At 40.6% G+C, this 22,734-nt stretch overlaps 1 long non-coding RNA gene across 5 annotated transcripts in view; it reads left to right on the top strand.

The window, feature by feature from the left end:
• The window catches only part of LOC101134595 (uncharacterized), a 228,163-nt gene that overhangs the window by 126,175 nt on the left and 79,254 nt on the right, over positions 1 to 22,734 (top strand). The gene's annotated exons all lie outside the window — the stretch shown is intronic.

The raw sequence follows: 22,734 nt of genomic DNA, 5'->3' as shown, positions 1-22,734 counted from the left end.
ATTCTTGAAGACGTAGTTCCAGGGGAGCATAGCATAGCTTCCAGGTGGCTACTGAAATGGCTGACAGTTACTAAAGATGGTGAGGATAGAGTTAAAAGCAGCAGCACTCCCATTTTCTGATGATGGCAGGTGATAACCTTGGAATAAGAAGCTCCAAACTATCATGCCTGCTTAGGCACTAACTTCCTGTAATTGTAATAAAACTGTTGGCATTGCTACTGACACCTTCAGCAGTCGTTAATAAGGGGCATATTACATGTCCAGTCCTCTGCTTGGTGATGGGATTTGACGTTGAATGGGTTATCTTTCTCCTCACTCCACTCCCATCTCTCTGGATCTTCACCAATTCCTGCCCAGATAGATGCTGTAGGTCCTGCTATCTGCCTCGTCCCCAGCCTTGCTGTCTCTCCTGCCAGCTCCCCTTCAGCCCCTCAGCATCCCTTTATTCAGGGTGGGAAAAGATGCCAGAGATGGGGCTGAGAGTTATATCTGGTAGTTAGACTTTTCTCTCATGGAGTTTATGTTGCATCTTCCTCGGCCCTGACTTCTGCTTCATAATTTACATAGTTTATTTTAAATATGATGTTGTATGTTTTACCATGTCTTCCTTCGGGGATTTTGGGATATTACCTTTGACAGTTATGTTTCTGTTTTGGAGGTCTTGCAGCTGGCATTATTAGCTTGAGGGAGAGGTGGGGCACTGGGGGTGCACTGAATATCTCCATGGCTTTCAGACCTTTTTATTAGAACCCCCAGGAGGAAATACCTGTTACCTTAGGGCCCAGCACACATATTTGTACATGTGGGTATGTGGTTTCCTGAAGTAAGACCTTTACTATATGCAAGCTGGGATAGAGTTTTTTAATTCTATCACTTTTTCTTTTCCCTTTTTCTCTCTTTTTATTGTTCATCATAACCAGCAAAGTGGATTTCTTAACCTGCTAGTCAGTCGGTTGTCCTTTGACAAGCTTGCAGTATTTCAGTGCTATGGTAGGGACACATGGTTTCTTGTCCTTCTCCCCGTATTCTTCAGTAACTTCTACAGCATTTTTTTACCCCTAAAAATGCCTCAAACCTGCCTTAACTTTATTCTTTATGGGCCGAGCTCTCTCCTTCCTTTTGTAATAAGCTTCTGTTTCTATTTTCTCACCTACTGTTCCCTTCTCAACTTTCTGTCTGAACTTGAACATTCTTCTCCTCCTGATCAATACCTAAGAATGCTTTTGTTTACCATTTCGAATAAGATCAATCCTTCTGTGCTGTTAGATACCTGGTTATCTCTTGGTTGGTGCCATGGGTTGTAGAGAGACATCTGCTGGCCCAAGTGTAGTGTTGCATTGTTTTTCTGTGCTGAATCACCTTGTCATTTTTTAGTACCTTAAACTTTCATAGTGTGCAAGTGAGCTTGTATATTGGAATGTGTTGAAGTCATCTACCTAATCTCTTCAAGCATTTTTAGCATTTAGCTCAACATCTAATTAATTGAAATGTAGTCATACATTATAACCCAGTTTAAGGAGCTGCAATCTAGTAGGGGAAAAGGATTTCATGGTAAAACCTGAGTCCTCACCTTCATGTATTTTTTAATGAGACTGAAAAATGACAGTTAAATAAAGGTTTGGATCCATTTAAAACTTTTGGGCCGGGCGCGGTGGCTCACGCCTGTAATCCCAGCACTTTGGGAGGCCGAGGCGGGCGGATCACGAGGTCAGGAGATCGAGACCATCCTGGCTAACATGGTGAAACCCCGTCTCTACTAAAAATACAAAAAATTAGCCGGGAGTGGTGGCGGGCGCCTGTAGTCCCAGCTACTCGGGAGGCTGAGGCAGGAGAATGGCGTGAACCTGGGAGGCGGAGCTTGCAGTGAGCTGAGATTGCGCCACTGCACTCCAGCCTGGGCGACAGAGCCAGACTCCGTCTCAAAAAAAAAAAAAAAAAAAACTTTTGGAAATGATAATTCACCCTTCCAAGATAAATGAGAACTGAATTTTTTTATTTGTATAAATTTGAAAGGTACAAGTGCAGTTTTGTTACATGGATATATTGTGTAGTAGTGAAGCCTGAGCTTTTAGTGTAACCATCACCTGAATAGTGTACATTGTACCCATTAAATAATTTCTCATGCCTTACCCGCCTCCCACTGTCTCACCCTTCCAAGTCTCCAGTGATTGTTATTCCACCCTGTATGTCCACGTGCACACATATTTAGCTCCACTTATCATTGAGAACATGTAGTATTTGACTTCTCACTCCTGAATTTTTTCGCTTAAAATAATGACCTCTAGTTCCATCTGTGTTGCAGTAGAAGACATTATTTCATTTTTTATGGCTGAGTAGTAGTCCATTGTATATATCACCACATTTTCTTCATCCAGTCATCAGTTGATGGACACTTAGGTGGATTCCATAACTTTGCTCTAGTGAATAGTGCTGTGATAAACATACGAGTGCAGGTATCTTTTTATATAATGATTTGATTTTGGGGTGATATATACCCAGTAGTGGGATGGCTGTATCAAATGGTAGCAGAACTTAATTTTTAACTGGTGTAGGTTTGCAGCTTGGTTTCTTATGTGAGAGGTATGGTTGGTGCTAGCTATAAAGCTAGTGCTGGAAAAAGACAAAATCTGAAATCTATTGCTTCTTTACTTTGAAACTCTAGTTAGATTATCACAGTGATTCTGTATCATCCTTGTCTTAGCAAAATTCTCACTGATTTCAGATGTAAGTTTATAAAGGAATTGCAATTATGTACATACATCTAAGATTTCTCCATAAATATGACAAATTTTAAAGATTATAATATGCAAAATTGTTCTTTTAAACAAAACTAAACCAATATTGACCTATCTTTGAGGGCTGTTTCTAAAGCTAACAGGCAGTAAACAAGATATTGTATCCCAATTTCCTGCTTTGAAAAGATCTCATTGGAGTAGTTGGTAGTTGTAGAAGTTTCTAAATGTTTTGTTATTGAAGCCAAGCTGAAGTTGCTCATTTGATTCTTTGACTATGTCCTGATTTCAATTATGATTAACAAAGCCTTTCTGTATCCTTAAATATAGCAGATTCACCAAAAATTTAGCCAAATATTAGTATTATAGATTAACATTTTCCTATATTTTACAATTACTTTTAATTATTTACAGTTATTTTTAAAGCACATAGCACAATTCGGATTACTTTGTTTTGTGGTATCCAGAGTTTGAAAGGATTGTGAGAAGATAACAAAGCAGACTTGAAGGCTGGTGGATGCCGCAGTGATCTGTCAAAATTATTTGAAAAAGTCACTCTCTAGGATTTCATTTTGATTTCTTTTTTAATTTTCTAAGATTATTTTTAATGATCCATAATGTGTTTTTTTCATTAGATAAATAGAACCCACACAATAATAAAAATTTTCTGATGTTTTCTTCTTAGCCTTACATTAGAGGACATGAATCCTGCTTTATACATCTGTTCCTCAAATACGTTCATTCTTCTTTGACTCACCATTTACTTTGAAGGATAATTAAACCAGTCCAGTATTTTTTTTTTTTTTTTTTTTTTTTGAGATGGAGTCTCGCACTGTCACCTGGGCTGGAGTTCAATGGTGCAATCTTGGCTCACTGCAATCTTCACTTCCCGGGTTCAAGCAATTCTCCTGCCTCAGCCTCCCGAGTAGCTGGCATTACAGGTGCCCGCCACCACACCCAGTTAATTTTTTGTATTTTTATTAGAGACGGGGTTTCACCATCTTGGCCAGGCTGATCTTGAACTCCCGACCTCGTGATCCGCCCGCCTCAGCTTCCAAAGTGCTGAGATTACAGGCGTGAACCACCACACCTGGCCAACCAGTCCAGTATTCTATAGTCTTGTGCATTTATAGCATTTGGGTTAGGAAACAATTAGTGCATCATCTCTTCCTAGAAAAGGGTCTAGAAAGGCCCGAGGTGATGCAGTAGTACTTTCCTGGCAGTTACATCATTTCGAAGCAGCTGAAAGCCAGTCCTAGGAAAATGACCGAGGGGTTAGACTAGTAGGTGATCTAGAGCCCTCTGTAAATTGAGGAAAAACAAAAAAGAGAATAACCATAGACAGCTAATTAAAAATCCTGTCTCGGAAAAACTAAATAAGCAGCTGCTGTATAAGAGCCACAAAGACATACTCTTTCTGCCTTTCCCAAGGTAGCAACGTGCTACATAGCTCGACATCACCAGTGTCCTGAAACTGCTCCAACGTTGATCTTGCATTTGCCATTGAACTGAGTTCATTCTCTTTCCTTTTGCCTTTTGAAACACTCTACTACTTGTTCTCTTGCCTCTCTGATTATTTCTTCCAAGTAATTTTATGAGCTACACTAAAACTTGGGTTAGCAATGGGTATTTTTCCCCCCATTTCGTTCTTGGTTGATCAAGTCAAAGTATTATCTCAGCATAGGCAGAGTCAGGTGCTTGGGAAGTGGTATTAAAGAGATTTCAGATAAATACTTCAAAGCCACTTCATTGGAATCCCCAATTTAAAAAAAGTTAAGAAATCATAAAACGAGTCTTTAACTAGATTTTGGTGGTTGTCATTTGGAAGAAGTTCTAAGAGTGAATTCCAGCCTGTTTCCTGATTTCCTGTTGTCCTTATTTACTCCTAGTACGTGGTACATGACTGGAATCCAGTAGAAAAGCCCCAGAATGTGTATTTTAGTCCCTACAGCCAACAGCTTTGAGAATGTACAGAAAAGGAGGCTAAAGCCTTGCCCCTGCTGTGGCTTCAGTTCATAAGCTTTTGTCTCTTCTCTGTTCCATTTCAAAAGCTAAAGCTAAGTGTCACAGGACAAGATTGTAGTGGCTTCAGAGAATGGTAGGCTTGAGAAAAAGACTATTGATGATTCAAGGGGATAAATGATGGTAGAAATTTAAACAGTATTTGGGGACATAAAATACTGTTTTTGAGTTGAGTAACCCCAAACAAGAAGAAAAACATGTATTTAAAAAAATATTTTATATTTTTCCCATTTTTTTCTGGCCATTTTTCTTTATTCATTTTCTGAGAGGGAAATGGAAGTGAAAGTAGAAACTACTATTTCTTTTTTCAAGACACCCAGGTTGATCACGAAAAGTGTAAGAGGTCACCATCAGGTAGCTAAGCGCTTCTTTTAAACCTATGAATAAAGGAAAAAACACAAGATGTTAAATAGTAAGTGTGTTATGGTTGCTAGTTTTGAACTTCAGTGCTTAACAATGTCAAAGTCAAAGTGTTCCTGTGTTGCTATGAAATAAGTACCAATACATACAGAGTAGCTACTATTGTTGCCACATGCAAAGAAAAGACAGCACACTCAGTAAATTCTTTTAGTTGTGTTTCTTATAGTTAAGGAATGTTGATCTATTTTATGTTTTTGTGGTGTAACTTAACGTGGCTAAGAAAACAATCATGTTAATAACATTTTGCGAGTATTTCCCATGTGCCAAGCATTGGCTGAAAAACATAAGGGTAAGTACTACAGGTACTATCATTCCAGTTTTATAGAACGTGCATGCTGTAAGAAAGACAAAGTTATATTAGTGTATGAATGAACACCATTACCTACCCCTGTTGGGAATCAGTGATGATAATCTCATTAGAATATTGTGCTAATTGGCTGCAAATAATATGTCAGCAATATTTACAGCTTTAAAAAGCTTTTGGTTTTACGTGGTTGATTAGCAGGGATGGCATTACCCGGAAAATACAACTAGGTTATAGTAGTATTAAAAATAACTCAGGTTTTTCTAAGTTTGAAACATTAATAGTTTTGATGCTAAAAGTTTTTAAGAAAACACTTGCAATTTACAGCGCATTGTTTAGTCCTCAGCGATAGAATAGTGTAATTTTAAAAAAACCAAAGTAGGGCCAGCTGTGGTGGCTCAAACTGTAATCCCATCACTTTGGGAGGCTGAGGCGGGTGGATCACCTGAGGTCAGGAGTTCAAGATCAGCCTGGCCAACATGGTGACACCCTGTCTTTACTGCAAATACAAAAATTAGCCAGGTATAGTGGCCTGCGCCTGTAATCCCAGCTCAGGAGACTGAGGCAGGAGAATCGCATGAACCTGGGAGGCAGAGGTTGCAGTGAGCTGAGACTGCACCACTGCACTCCAGCCTGGGTGGCAGAGTGTCTCAAAAAAAAAAAAAAAAAAAAAGTAGTATTCCCATTTGAAATGTGTATAATCAACATAATACACCCACATCAGTATTTCAGGTATGCCTACACCAATGATTGGGAAAAAATATATACAGAAGTGGAATTGCTGGATCATATGGTAGCAATTTTTTATTTCTGGAAGAACCTCCGTGCTGTTTTCTGTAACAGCTGCATTTTACATTCTCACCAATAGTGTAAAAGGGTTCCAATTTCTCCATATCCCACCACTATTTATCTTTTGTTTTTGTTTTTCTAATAGGCATCCTAAAAGGTGTGAGGTGATATGTTAAGATTTTGATTTGCATTTCTCTTAAGATTAGTGATGTTGAGCACCTTTTCATATACCCGATGGCCATTTGTATGCTTTTTTAAAAATGTCTATTCTGCTGGGCGTGGTGGCTCATGCCTGTAATCCCAGCACTTTGGGAGGCCAAGGCGGGTGGATCACTTGAGGTCAGGAGTTCAAGACCAGCCTGGCCAACGTGGTGAAACAACGTCTCTATTAAAATACAAAAATTAGCCAGGTGTGGTGGGGCACACTTGTAATCCCAGCTACTTGGGAGGCTGAGGCAGGAGAATCACTTGAACCCAGGAGGCGGAGGTTGCAGTGAGCAGATGCACCATTGCACTCCTGCCTGGGTGGCAAGAGCGAAACTTCGTCTCAAACAACAACAACAAAGTCTATTCAAGGCTTGGTGCGGTGGCTCATGCCTGTAATCCCAACACTTTGGGAGGCTGAGGTGGGTGTATCACTTGAGGCCAGGAGTTCAAGACTAGCCTGGGCAACATAGCAAAACGCCATCTCTACTAAAAATACAAAAATTAGCTGGGCATGGTGGTGCAAACCTGTGATCCCGGCTACTCGGGAGGCTGGGGCACGAGAACGCTTGAACCTGGGAGGCGGAGGTTGCAATAAGCTGAGATTGCACCACTACACTCCAGCCTGGGTGAGACCTTGTCTCAAAAAAAAAAAAAAAAAAAGGCTATTCATTTAAAAATGTCTTTGCCCATTTTTAAATCAAGTTCTGTTGTTGTTGTTGTTGTTGTTGTTTGGCTTGTTTGTTTGCTGTTGAGTTGTAGGAGTTCATTATATATTTTAGATATTAACTCTTTACCAGATATGTGGTTTGCTAATATTTTCTCCCATTCCGTAGGTTGCCTTTCACTTTGTTGATTTTTTTTCCTTTGCTGTACAGAGCTTTTCAGCTTGATGTCATCCCACTTGTGTATTTTTGTGTATTTTTGCTTTCATTGCCTGTGCTTCGGTGTCATATTCATGAAATCATTGCCTACACCAGTGTCAGGAAGCTTTCCCCTATGTTTTCTCCTAGGAGTTTTATAGATTCAGGTCTTACGTTTAAATCATTAATCCAGCCAGGCACAGTGGCTCATGCCTGTAATCCCAGCACTTTGGCAGGCCAAGGTGGGTGGATCACTTGAGTTTAGGAGTTCGAGACCAGCCTAGCCAATATGGTGAAACTCTATCTCTACTAAAAATCCAAAAAAAAAAAATAAAATAAAATAGCCGGACACAGTGGCGGCTGCCTGTGATCCCAGCTACTCAGGAGGCTGAGGCACGAGAATTGCTTGAATCTGGGAGGTGGAGCTTGCAGTGAGCCGAGATCACGCCACTGCACTCTAGACTGGGTGACAGTGAGACTATATCTCCCCCAAAAAAAAAATCATTAATCCATTTTGAGTTGGTTTTCTGTATGGTGTAAGATAAGGTCTTACAAGAAGAACTGTATTATAACAAGAAGCAGCTTGTTATAAGTTACCCCGTCTCAGGTATTTCTTCACAGCAGTGCAAGAACAGACTAATACAACCTCATCTAACATAGTTGTGGCTCACAGTTCTGGAGGCTGTACAGGAAGCATAGTGGCTTCTGCTTCTGGGGAGGCCTCAGGAAACTTAAAATTGTGGCAGAAGTCAAAGGGAAAGCAGGCATGTCTTACATGGTCGGAGCAGAAGAAAGAGCAGTGGGGACAGAGGAGTGCCACAGGCTGTTAAATGACCAGACCTCACAAGAACTCAGCCACTATTACGAGAACGGCACCAAGGGGGAAATCCACCCCCATGATCCAATCACCTCCCACCAGATCCAGCCTCCAACATTGTGGATTACATTTCAACATGAGATTTGGATGGAGACACAGATCCAAACCGTATCATTCCACCCCTGGCTCCTCCCAAATCTCATGTCCTTCTCACTTTGCAAAACCCAATCATGCCTTCCCAACAGTTCCTCAAAGTCTTGACTTTTTTCCAGCATGACCTCAAAAATCCAAAGTCTCATCTGAGACAAGGCAAGTCCCTTCTGCTCATGAGCCTGGAAAATAACAAACAAGTTAGTTATTTTCAAGATACAATGGAGGTACAGGCATTGAGTAAATACTTCCATTCCAAAAGGGAGAAATTGGCCAAAAGAAAGGGGCTACAGGCCCCATGCAAGTCTGAAACCCAGGAGGGCAGTCATTAAATCTTAAAGCTCCAGAATAATCTCCTTTGACTCTAAGTCTCACATTCAGGACACAGTGATGCAAGGGGTAGGCTCACAAGGCCTTGAGCAGCTCTGCTTCTGTGGCTTTGCAGGATTCAGCCCCTGTGGCTGCTCTCAAGGGCTGGTGTTGAATGTGTATGGCTTTTCCAGGTGCAGGGTGCAAGCTGCCAGTGGATCTACCATTCTAGGGTCTGGAGGACAGTGGCCCTCTTCTCACTGCTCCACTAGGCAGTGCTCCAGTGGGGACACTGTGTAGGGGCTCCAATCTTACATTTCCCCTCCACACTGCCCTAATGGAGGCTCTCCATAAGGGCTCTATCCCTGCAGCAGACTTCTGCCTGGACATCCGGGCTTTTCTATATATCCTCTGAAATCTAGGCGGAGGCTCCTGAGCCTCATTCACTCTTACACTCTGTGTACCCACAGGCTTAACACCACATGGAAGCTGCCAAGGCTTATGGCTTACATCCTTTGGAGCAGTGGCCTGAGCTATACCTGGGCCCCTTTGAGCCATGGCTAGAGCTGGAGCTGCTGGTATGCAGGGAGTTCTCATGGCTGTGCAGGGCAGCTGGGCCCGATCCACGAAACCTTTCAGTCTTCCTAGGCCTCTGGGCCTGTGATGAGAAGGGCTGCCATGAAGTTCTCTGAAATACTATCGAGGCCTTTTCCCCATTGTCTTGGCTATCAGCACTTGTCTTTCTTTTAGCTTGAATTGCTCTCCTGAAAATGGGCTTTTCTTTTCTGCCACATGGCCAGGATGCAAATTTTCTAAACTTTGGAAACTCTGCTTTTCTTTTATAAAAAAGTTCAAATTACAGGTCATTTCTTTGCTTACACACATAAGCAGCCAGGCCATGTCTTGAATACTTCACTGCTTAGAAATTTCTTCCATCAGATACCCTAAATCATCACTTTGAAGTTCAAAGTTCCACAGATCCATAGAGCAAGGACACACTGCAGCCAGGCTGTTTGCTAAAGCATAGCTTTACTCCAATTCTCAGTAAGTTTCCCATATTCACCTGAGACCCCCTCAGCCTGGACTTCATTGTCCATATCACTATCAGCATTTTGGTCACAACAATTCAAGTCTCTAGGAAGTTCCAAACTTTTCCCTCATCTTCCTGTTTTCTTCTGAGCCTTCCAAACTGTTCCAACCTCTGCCTGTTATCCAGTTTCAAAGCTGCTTCCACATTTTCAGGTATCATAGCAATGCCCCTTTTCTTGGTACTAATTTTCTGTGTTAGTCCATTCTTGAATTTCTATAAAGAAATACCTGAGACTGGGTAATATATAAAGAAAAGAGGTTTAATTGGCTCACAGTTCTGCAGGCTGTACAGGAAGCATAGTGGCTTCTGCTTCTGGGAAGGCCTTAGGAAACTTACAATCATGGCAGAAGTCAGAATGAAAACAGGCACATCTTACATGGCCAAGATACAGAGCGAGAGTTGGGGAGGGAGGTACCACACACTTTTAAATGAGCAGATCTCACCAGAACTCACTCACTCACTATCATGAGAACAGCACCAAGAGGGAAATGTGCCCCCATGATTGAGTCACCTCCCACCAGGCACCACCTCTAACATTTAGGATACAGTTTGACCTGAGATTTGGGGATACAGATCCAAACCATAACAAAACCCAATTTGATTATGTTGCATGTGGATATTCAGTTTTCTGAGCATCATTTGTGGAAGAGATTATCCTTCCCTGATGTATGTGTATTCTTGGTACCCTTGCCAAAGATCAGTTAACTGTTTATTTGTGGGTTTATTTCTGGGCTCTATATTCTGTTCCACTGGTCTATAAATCTGTTTTAATGCCACTGCTGTACTGTTAAAGTTACTGTAAATTTGTAATAAATTTAGAAATCAGGAAGTATAATGCCTCCAAATTTGTTCTTTCTCAAGTTTGTGTTTGACTATTTGGAGTCCTTTGTTGTTCCATATGAATTTTAGGATTTTTAAAAAAATTTTTGTAGAAAATACCATTAGGATTTTAGTAGGGATTGCACTGTGTCTGCAGATTGCTTTGGATAGTATGGATATTTTACCAGTAGTAGGTCTTTCAATCCATGAACATTGGCTTTCTTCCCCTTTATTTGTGTTTTCTTCAATTTCTTTTATTAATCTTATGTAGTTCTCAGTGTAGAAATATTTTATCTCTTTGGTTAAGTTTATTCCTAAGCATTTTATTCTTTTTGATGCTATTGCACATGGGACCCAGCAATCTCACTTCCGAGTATATATCCAAACACATGCACACATATGTTTATTGTGGCACTACTCACAATAGCAAAGACTTGGAACCAACCCATATGTCCAACAATGATAGACTGGATTAAGAAAATGTGGCACATACACAGCATGGAATACTATGCAGCCATAAAAATTGATGAGTTCATGTCCTTTGTAGGGACATGGATGAAGCTGGAAACCATCATTCTCAGCAAACTGTCGCAAGGACAGAAAAACCAAACACTGCATGTTCTCACTCATAGGTGGGAATTGAACAATGAGAACACATGGACACAGGAAGGGGAACATTGCACACCAGGGGCTGTTGTGGGGTGGGGGGAGGGATAGCATTAAGAGATATACCTAATGTAAATGACGAGTTAATGGGTGCAGCACACCAACATGGCACATGTATACATATGTAACAAACCTGCATGTTGTGCACATGTACCCTAGAACTTAAAGTATAATAAAAAAAAAATAAAAGAATTGAAATCAGGATCTTGAAGAGATGTTAACATTCTCACATTCATTGAGCATTATTCACAATAACCAAGATACGGAAACAACCTAAACATTCATTGATGGATGAATGGATAAAGAAAATGTGGTATATACACATACAGTGGACCGCTATTCAGCATTAAAAAAAGGACATCTGCTTCATGCGACAATGTGAATGAGCCTGGAGGCTTTCTGCTAAGTGAAATAAGCCAGTCTCAGAAGGACAAATACTGCATGATTCCACTTCTGTGATGCATCAAAAATAATCAAACTCATAGAAACAGAATAGAATGATGGTTGCCAGGGGCTTGGAAGAGAGGGAAATGAGGAGTTGCTGTTCGATGAGTGTATATTTTCAGTTATACAAGATGAATAAGTTCTAGAAGTTTGCTGTACAACACTGCGCCTGTAGTTAACAATACTGTATTGTGTACTTAAAATTTTGTTGAGAGGGCAGATCTCATATTAAGTGTTCTTACCACGATAAAATGCTCTGTAAAAATAATAATAATTGGAAAAAATAAATCCAGCATCTCTGGTGGAGGGAGCAAATAAATACATACCTATAATCAATTTTCAGTTTACTACCTTAATGAATTAGCATGGTTAGCATGGGTAATCAAAAGCTTTCTTTTCACTGTAAGTTATTTTCTTGTTTAGTTTTTTTGCTTTAGATTCTTTGTTTTTGAGAGTGAATAGCTGCTGGCATTGGATTTGGAATAGCTTAGTATGCATTTGTGAAAGAGAGGAATCTCCTTATAATTTAAGGTATGTTCTAAATACTGCCCCCAAATTAAAATTAATACATAGTTAATTTTATTTCCATTGTAAATTGAAATTCATAAGCCTATTCTTAAAACTATAAACTCCAGGACAGAGCAAGCAGTTAACACTTGAATCTGTCTTGGCAAATTCTCCTGTCTTCCGGCACCCCCCAACCCTTTTTTTTTTTTTTTTTTTTTTGGAGACAGAGTCTCACTCTGTCACCCAGGCTGGAGGGCAGTGGCACCGTCATGACTCAGCTCACTGCAGCCTCAACTACCTAGGCTCGGGTGATCCTCCCAGCTCAGCCTCCGAAGTAGCTGGGGTTACAGATATGCATCACCATGCCCGACTAATTTCTTTGTATTTTTTGTAGAGATAGGGTTTTGCCATGTTGTGCAGACTGGTCTCAAACTCCCGGACTCAAACCATCCGCCTGCCTTGGCCTCTCTTAAGTGCTGGGCTTACAGGTGTGAGCCAGCACGCGCCCTTCACCCTCCTTTTAAAGTGAAATTTGTGTAAGACTTAGATAAAGGATATTTGGAGGAGAAGATAAAGTCACAAAATAATTAACCATTTAAATTTGGAGAAGGGAGGAAGGTTAGAGGACATCTACCTTAAGATTTTCAATTTACAGACGAGGCAGCTGAGTCTCCAAGCTGATGAGAATTGCACAAGGCCATAGAGCTATTAAAGAGCAAACCTTTTACTGACAAATGAGTAGTACTTATTCAACACATTTCATAATTTTGAAAAATGAATGTTAAACCTCAGTCTTTTTTGTTTTTAAATACCCAACTTGGAAAGTATTTGTCTTAGGAAAATGTAGTGGAAAGCAAAACCTACTCATACCCAGTTCACACTATTTTTCCACTCTGCTAGATTGAGGGCAGCCTGCCATGTGTACAGATAGGAAAGGAAGAGAGAGGCCCACTCTTTGCTTCAATGACAATGAAGGTTTTATGGGATACTTTTTAAAACTGCAACTACTTCCTTCTCTAACAGTAGTTGCTCCCTGAGAAGTTCCCTGTCCTTCTCAGCTGAGTGTACCTTTCTTCAACTCAGAGAACAACTGCCCTAATTCCTATATTCTAGGGAGGCCTCTGCCAGATTGCTTTAACAAACAAAATGCTGTTCTCCACATTATTTTCTCCTGAGTTGATACAATTTTCATATTAACCGTGAGCAATTGACATTAGTGCATGACACTAGCTCAGGCTGCAATTCTACCCTTGATTCCCATCCCCTGCCCCATAAGCCATTCAGCTTCCCAATTAAAAAAAAATTCTCATTCCCACAACCAGACACTACTCTCTTCTGATGATCTTAAAAATGAATCCTCTTGGTCCCAGGTGCAGCTAATGAAACAGGGTAAATGGGGCAGGGAAAATGCACATCATCACCCAAAAAAGTCCCAGCATGTTAATACCACTTGCAAAATGTGTCATATTAATTAAGTGCAGACATTACTACTCTTTTATCCAAAAGCTGTATATTTCTTAGAAGCTGATAGACTAGATAGGTACATACTTGAATCATCCTTTTATTTTTTTTTAAACTACAGAGAATCTGTCCAAGCCCATGTCAAAAGTATTGGTTTTAAACACAAAGAATACTTGGTAGAAATAAACGGTTTCATCTGTTTATTGAAAGAAATTACCTAAATATACCTAAAAATAACTTACAGTTTTTACAGTGATGAATAGTAAAATCATATTTCCTGCTTCTTGAATGACATTGACACTGGCGTGTAGACAGTATTATTCAATGAGAAATTTTATTTTCATAGCACTCTACTTTAACTCTATTTTCCAAAGGAATATTAAACTTTCATTGTCTTCATTTTAGTAAGTTATTTGGAGAATGTATATACAAGCAAGTTATGGTAAAGCCTTGTCACAGTCTACTTACTCCTCAGATTTTGTCTTTTTTTTTTTTGACATGGAGTCTTGCTGTCACCTGGACTGGAGTGCAGTGGCACGATCTCGGCTCACTGCAACCTCTGCCTCCCGGGTTCAAGTGATTCTCCTGCCTCAGCCTCCCGAGTAGCTGGGATTACAGGCATGTGCCACCACGCCCGGCTAATTTTTGCATTTTTAGTAGAGACGGGGTTTTACCATGTTGGCCAGACTGGTCTCAAACTCCTAATCTCACGTGATCCACCCACCCCGGCCTCCCAGAGTGCTGGGATTACAGGCGTGAGCCACTGCACCTGGCCAGATTTTGTCCTGATTATCTGCATATTTCATTGTGTTTTTAAATAATACCAAATTATTCTAATAATTTAATTCTCCACATCACAATGTGCTGTCCATCATGATACATTAATTTTTAAAGATTCTTAAAAAATGTTTGAAAGATGCTATGTTTGTTTGGCCACAGGGCATTTTCATTAGCAAAATATCAAATTATGTGGCCAAGATATGTTGGTAGATGAAGACCTAAATATTATTTGTCCTTCAGTTGCAGGATTTATTTGCACTGGCCATTTTAACTCACATATGAGAGACACAGTGCTTATTGTGTTTACCCAGCACTTAAACGACATTTAAAAAGTAAGGTTCTTACTCGTGGACCCAATTCCTAGGAAAGGTAACCATGCTACCAAAAATAGTGTTGATTTTTACTGATTTTACTATCTGTCTAGGCGCTATCTGTAGGACTTATTATATAACCTGAAGACAAGGATGGATAGATTAGAGGAATAAGAAATTTTTGGCACATATCTTTTCATATTTTTTTGAAATGCATTGGTACACTTGCCACAGTGTACATTATACCTGAGATTTATTTGGGTTCTATTCAAAACCAATGAGGAGAATAGCACAAGTGGGTGCCAAGAAAGAGGCACCCCTAGGAGCTCTGTCTAGCCAGACTAGCAGCAATCGCCCCTGTGACAGGATTCACTGGTTTGGGGGAGATAAGACCTGGAAGATGTGTTAGAAATGACTGGCTCATATGAAAGGTTTAAGAACCAACACCTGAGAATGAATTCCTTTTAACTTTGAAATAAATAAGAGTTAGATTCAGTACAGAAAAGTAGAAACCCACTCAATTGCATTCTTACATGTTTTCTAGAGAAGGAAGAAAGAGATGGAGTTTGAATGAATTTGCTAAGAACTGTGTTCAGAATGCATTAGGGTATCAAAGTGGAAAAGAGGCTATCTGTAGCATAGACTATGGACTATACTTGAGCAGCAGGAGAAATGAGGACAGACAGCAAAGCACAAGCAGTAATGTTTCCTTCATGTGTTTTTTTCCCTTCTTTTCTCTCCAGTGTGAGTCTTACTCTCCATTATGGATGATTGTGGCATTAACTATTAAGGGTATGATACAGTTGGGATTAGGATTCTGGACCCAGACTTCCTAGGTTCAGATACTGGCTCTGCCTCTTAGGCAACTGACTTAATTTCTTATATTCTTTATCTGGAAAACAGGGATAATATTAGTATCTACCTCCATGGGATTATTAAGGGGATAAAATGCGTTAATGATGTAAAAAATACTTAAAATACTACCAGCACATAATAAGCACTCAATATGTGTTAACTATTATTATATGACTGTATTTCATGGATTTTTTTTTTATTTTCTCAAATTTTATCCTCTCCCCATAACCCCTTGTGGGGAGAGTAGAGACCACACTGGGTGAATGAGTGAATAATGACTTGCATGATATCTTTAGAATTGTTGATTATTAATGTAAATGCATCTTGATTTGTGGGTTGGTTTCCAAGTTAAGGACATAGAAGCATAGCACTGATTAAAATTAAATTCACACAAGATCCACTCACCTAATTTCAAACATGATTTTTAATATTCTTTTCTTTTTTTTTTTTTTTTTGAGACGGAGTCTTGCTCTGTCACCCAGGCTGGAGTGCAGTGGTACGATCTTGGCTCACTGCAAGCTCCGCCTCCCGGGTTCACGCCATTCTCCTGCCTCAGCCTCCCGAGTAGCTGGGACTACAGGCGCCCACCACCAAGCCCAGCTATTTTTTTGTATTTTTAGTAGAGACGGGGTTTCACCGTGTTAGCCAGGATGGTCTCAATCTCCTGACCTCATGATCCGCCCACCTCAGCCTCCCAAAGTGCTGGGATTACCGGCATGAGCCACTGCGCCCGGCCTTTAATCTTCTTTTCTACTAGTCCATTTTTCCTGGAACTCACAGAAAGGATTATGTTTTACATCATGGAAAAGTATATGCAACACATACACATACATGAAACTATTTTATGAAAAAACAGCTGCCCCACTAAATGTGAACTCTTATTTTCTGTTTTATTCTAGTCTTTTTCATCTTCATAAAAACGCTGCTTTCAGTGCACTGGATTTATTTTACAACCCACTAATGGATTACCCTACAGTTTGAAAAACATTGCGTTAGACCAGTTTGACTGTTGTCAAGAACCAAAAAAGGTACCCTTGATTATAACCAAAAATCCCTTCCTGTTCATTCCCTTCCCTAACTTCCCCTGCTACTGGAACTGGAATTCACCAATCTTACAGACACACACACACACACACACACGCTCACACTCACACTTTAACATGTCACCAGCCTATTTAGTAAGGTCATAGTTTGTGTTGTCATTTAAAAGACCATATTTATAATATTAAATGCATAAAACTCATTACTATAAGATAGGGTCCAATGATCATTTTCAGTAAACAGTTTAAAGTTAGCTATGTTAATAGTAAAGGATTTTTCAGATTCTGATATCTTAACATCTACACCCCTCTTGTCCTCCACAGTTAAGTAGGGAATTAAGAGTGTCATGCAGGAAAATGATTTTATTCTAAGAACAGAGCCCTAGAGGCCGTGTTGCTTTATACTGAGCTGTCCATGGGCTCTGGCTTGGTCCTTCTTGGCCAGCACCATGTTTGGGAGCTAACTCCTCCTGCTCATGCTCTACAACCATGAAGCCGAACACACACCACCACTGAACTCTTGACTTCGGGCTCTCATCAGTTGAGTCACCAGCCAGACCAAATGACTATCTCTTTGAAAGACTGACCACTAAATTCTTACCACATTTGCCACACAAGGCCTTCCCAGTTCATACACGCTGGCTTTGCACACATCCCATTCATGCACATGGCTGGTCACACACATCGCCTGCCTTTGGTCAGCCTCTTGTCCTCTGCTTCACAGAGCAGCCAGGTTGTCCTGGCTCAGGTCATATATCCAATCCAGCACCTTTTCCATCTAAGTTGGGAAAACTTTCAATATTATGTTCTTTTCTCTTCCTGCCTTTTTTTGAGGTTGTCTTGTTAATTCCATACATACTTTTTATCACATTTCTTCCATATTTCAAGTAAATCTGTTTCTCTTTCTAAGCTTTTTTTCTTTCTTCCCACTTTGAGAACCCCCAGTGGTATTAGTAATTTTGGAGAGCCCCCAATAGTATTAGTCATAGCGGATGAGCTTAAGAGTAGTGATATAGCCTGGTGCTGTAGTACATGCCTGTAGACCCAGCTACTTGGGAGCCTGAGGCTGGAGGACCACCTGAGCCCAAGAGTTCAAGTCCAGCCCAGGTAACATAGCAAGAACCTATCTCTTTTTTTTTTTAGATGGAGTTTCACTCTTCCTGCCCAGCCTGGAATGCAATGGTGCAATCTTGGCTCACTGCAACCTCCGCCTCCCAGGTTCAAGCGATTCTCCTGCCTCAGCCTCCCAAGTAGCTGGGATTACAGGCATGCACCACCATGCCCGGCTAATTTTGTATTTTTAGTAGAGACGGGGTTTCTCCTTGTTGGTCAGGTTGCTCTCGAACTCCTGACCTCAGATGATCCACCCACCTCGGCCTCCCAAAGTGCTGGGATTACAGGTGTGAGCCACTGTGTCCAGCGACCCCATCTCTTCAAAAAAAAAAAAAAAAGAGAGAGAGAGAGAGAATAGTGATATAATTGTATCAAGGGAAAAGCACATGATATATTTGGAGGTAAAGTAAGGCATAATAACCAGTGTCATCAACTTCCAAAGCTCTTGAGAGTCTCAGTTGGCTTCCTCCTGACTAAACCTTCTCATACTTGCATACAGATAAAATCATTCTTAGTTATTATTTTATGCTTTATATAATTATTAGTATTGCAACACAATTAAAATATATATTTCATTTGGATATATAATATTACATATAGGATACATGATATGAAATAAGTTTTGTGAAATGACCTGGGTACTATCATTAGCAGCAATATTCCTAAGGGAAAAGTAGCCTCAGTCCTAAACCACAAATATATGGATACATTTTGGGAACATAAGCAAGTATTTGAGGACTACTTTAATGTCATTATTTCTCTCTCCCTTTTTTTTTTGAGACGAAGTCTCACTCTGTCGCCCAGGCTTGAGTGCAGTGGTACGATCTCCACTCAGTGCAACGTCTGCCTCCTGGGTTCGAGCAATTCTCCTGCCTCAGCCTCCCAAGTAGCTGGGATTACAGGCACCCGCCACCACACCCAGCTAATTTTTGTATTTTTAGTAGAGACGAGGTTTCACCATGTTGGCCAGACTGGTCTCGAACTCCCGACCTCAGGTGGTCCGCCCGCCTCAGCCTCCCAAAGTGCTAGGATGTTATTATTTCTCTTAACCATGCTTCTGTTTTTGGAAAGAGGTTGACTATTTTTAGATAACTGTAAGTCCTACTACAGTGCTTCCATAATTATTTTATTGTCAATAATAAATTAAAATGGAAATCATAGGAAATTGAGAGTATTCTGAAAGCAAGGATATGGTTAAACATGGATTTTGAAAAGACAGTTCACTTTTATTCCTTCTGTGTACATGCTTCTGACACTTGCTTGGATATAAAGTTCCCTTCTTTTAAACACTGTTTATTCTATGGGACAGTTGATTACAGAACACTGGGACCTTCCCTGATTCAGGTTAGTGGTCTCAGGTGACCCAGGATAGCTGCTTCACTCTGGACATTTTCTCTTACATACATTTGAAATGTGATGGCTTTGCCAAATGAGACACATTATCTTTTTTAAAACTGAGAAACAGCTCGACATGGTGGCTCACGCCTGTAATCCCAGAGCATTTTGGGAGGTCGAGGTGGTCAGATCACCTAAGGTCAGGAGTTCGAGACCAGCCTGGCCAACATGCTGAAACCCCCTTTCTACTCTAAATTCAAAAATTAACTGGGCATGGTGACGGGCACCTGTAATCCCAGCTACTCGGGAGGCTGAGCAGGAGAATTGCTTGTACCCAGGAGGCAGAGGTTTCAGTGAGCTGAGATTGTGCTATAACACTCTAGCCTGAGCAACAGAGCACGACTCTGTCTGAAAAAAACAAACAAAAAAAAAACCCAACTGAGAAATAACACTCAGAAAAAGAAAAGATTATTAAACTTTTGTTAGCAGAAGTTTAGAAGTACATATTGCCTCTTCATGAAGGAATTTCAGTCTTTGTTCTCTGTGCTGACCTGATATTAATAAATTTTTTTGATAATGATTACCTAGCAGCACTTTAAATTCATTTCCCATTTTAGAGCTGAGGTATACACGCACACACACAGGCACACATACACAGTGTACAAATATATATATATATATATTTGCTTGAGTGTTAATATATAGTCCAAAGCTTACTGTCCCCTGTGTAGCAAACTAATGGTCACTAGTGGAAGTGAAATTTAGCAAGGGATCTTAATCATCAAGATGATATTCTCATTCATTTAAACTTTATATCTCTGCAAAATTTTGTGTTTCTAAAATGACCTTGAACTTGCAAATATATTAAAGGTGTTGTTTCCAAAGGGATACAGATGGAAATTATAATTTTCATGTCAGGGTCCACACTGGCCAAATATGTCCCAGAATTCCTAAGCTCAGTGTTGCACGTAGCATGACTGGACATGACTTTGAAAATGTTTCAATGTATGCCCCACTTTGAGACGCAAAGGCATACATAAAATGAAATGATAAAGTATTAATTTAAAAAATCATCAACGTCTGAGAAAATAGAAAACAGAGCCTTTGGGGTTTGGCAGCATTGCCTCTGTAGCCACCCTGGGGATGAGTTGAGAAAGTGGGCCCAAATAAGGAAGGTCTGTGGGCCCTGCAGCCCACCCGCCACAGCAGCGAGCCTGTGAGGATATTGGGCCTTCACCCAAGATTTCATTTAGGGGAATACAAGGGGTTTTAGTGCTAACACAATTTGAGAAACACTGCCCCAACAGATCTGCATTTACCTATTAGGCAAAACACTTGGAATACCAAATGTACCAGATCCGCTCATAGTAGTAAGTCAAAAGTCAGCTTCCTTCCCCTTTGTGTTAGGATGCCACCATGCGTAATCATCCTGAAACAAAGGTGCAGGGGAGGATTTGGAAAACTTGTTCCTAAATAAGCTGTTTTCTAAGTTGAGCTCCCCTTCTCTAGAAAGTTTCCTTAGGAACATTATGCATATTGGAGACAAAGATAAAACCCTTTTTATTAAAGTAAAAAACAATGTTGATAGTTGTTGGTGATGTCCAAATAATATTTTCAAGTCATATTATAATGATGGGGTTTCCCCCAGTACTTTGGATTGAAATAAATGGGTTAGAATGGAGAACAGATGACAGGAGTCTTCTCTGAAATTTCTGAGAGGCCACACAATCTTAGGTTGAATAAAGAAGGAATAAGAATAGGAAATACGGGGCCGGGTGTGGTGGCTCATGCCTGTAATCCAAACACTTTGGGAGGTCGAGGCAGGTGGAACACCTGAAGTCAGGAGTTGAAGACCAGCCCGGCCAACATGGTGAAACCCCATCTCTACTAAAAATACAAAATTAGCCAGGTGTGGCGATGGGCTCCTGTAATCCCAGCTATTTGGGAGGCTGAGGCAGGAGAATTGCTTGAACCTGGGAGGTGGAGGTTGCAGTGAGCCGAGATCGCGCCACTGCACTCCAGCCTGGGCAACAGAGTGAGACTCCGTCTCCAAAAAAAAAAAAAAAGAAAAAAAAAGGAAATACGGAAAGATGATGATTTCTTTTAAATACATTTCCAACAGTATTTCTCTGTTTCCTTTTTTAGAAATCCTTTCTGTTCATAGGGCAGTTGGGGTAGCGATGGACACACTTAGCCAGCACGGCTTCTTCCGTGGAGGATGCACCGTGTGTCCCTGCTGTGAGATGTAGACACCTTGAGTTTGTGTGTTCAGATACTTTCGAAGAAGTTTTTTTGGTGAGACTTCTTTGGCAAAGAAAGCTGCATATAAAGTTGTTGATGCAGTGTCTGGAACATAGTAATGATCAATGCAGGAGGAAGATAAGGGGGGAGGTCCCTGGAGAGTCTCCCACCAGCCTGTGCACTGGGAGGAGGGGATGGAGCCTCAGGAAGTTCTCACCCTTTGCAGCTAGGAGCCTGGCCTCTCCTGTTCCTGGGTGGTGACTTGGGATTCAATCTGTGAGATGGGGGCCTGTTCATAAAAACCCTTCTTGCTTTGCTGAGAGTCTTTTTCCTTTTTGCCCAATAGATTCCATAACCCCTCACCCTTCAAAGGGTCTGTGTGCGTAACTTTTCCTGGTCATGTGACAAGAACCCGGTTTTTTCTACAATAGTAAGGAATCAGTGAGCATTAGTATTCTTTCTCTTTTTCTTCCTCTTCTCTTTGGCAGTATATTTTTCGCTTTCCAGCTGTAGCATCTGTTAGTGTAATATTCATATTTGCCCTCAAGTACTGCATTTTCCAGGTTTCTGCAGCTTGAACTTTTCTGTCTTGGTGGAGTGAAGCAGAGGTAGGTGGGGAGGGGAGATCAAGTGAACCCAGCCTGGCTCTCCTTTTATTTCCCTGGAGTTAGAAGCCACAAGTTGTCCTGAGGAGGCTTTGCTGTTCTTGTCACTCCTGACTTCAGCAGGAATCAAGGACAAAATAATTGAATGATAAAGGAAGATGGAAGCAGCTATAATCAGCTGTTCAGTTCCAGTAACAGGAAAAGTAGTCCTCAAACTTTAGAAGACATAAGAATGACCTAGGATGCCAGTTAAAATTCATTTTCCTGGGGTCCTCCCCAGAGATTCTGAGTCCAAACTTAGGTAATTCTTAGTTTTTAATGTTTTGGTTGATCACTAGTATAGCACAAAGATTAATATATTTTTAAGAGTTTTTAACCACTCTTTGGTAAAGTTTGCTACCCTCAGGGAGCCCCAAAATTATGGCTTAGAATTCTTGGCTTAAAAAATGAGCCAAACCATCCCCATACCTATGTATGACTCTCGGGCAGTCATGTAACATGAACAAGCTTTGGCAGTGGTGTTAGACTTATTTGTAAATTGCCAGTGTCAACATAATTCTTTTCTCATTGGCATTGCCTAGTTAAGGAGTCAAGTCTCACTGTGGTTTGTTCTCTCTGTGGTTTCCGTAGGGTTGGGGAGAAGGCTACAGAAAAACGAACCCTTTCTAGTTTTGACTGTCTAGGGAGTAAAAAAAAAAAAGCCTGTCATCTTTCTGAATTAGGATATAAGACGCCTGCCCTGAAGGTGGCAAATCAGACTTCCACACGCATTGCCTTCATTTAGCCAATAGCCCGCTCTGAATGTGTATATTACGATGTGCAGTTTCATTCATCAAGGGGATTTCGGGCTCCAGCAG

The sequence above is a fragment of the Gorilla gorilla genome, chromosome 6 (genome assembly GCF_029281585.2).
Source record: "Gorilla gorilla gorilla isolate KB3781 chromosome 6, NHGRI_mGorGor1-v2.1_pri, whole genome shotgun sequence".
In the NCBI taxonomy this organism is placed as follows: Eukaryota; Metazoa; Chordata; class Mammalia; order Primates; family Hominidae; genus Gorilla; species Gorilla gorilla.
The sequence above is the reverse complement of the archived record's forward strand: the minus strand, read 5'-3'. Positions and strand labels throughout refer to the sequence as shown.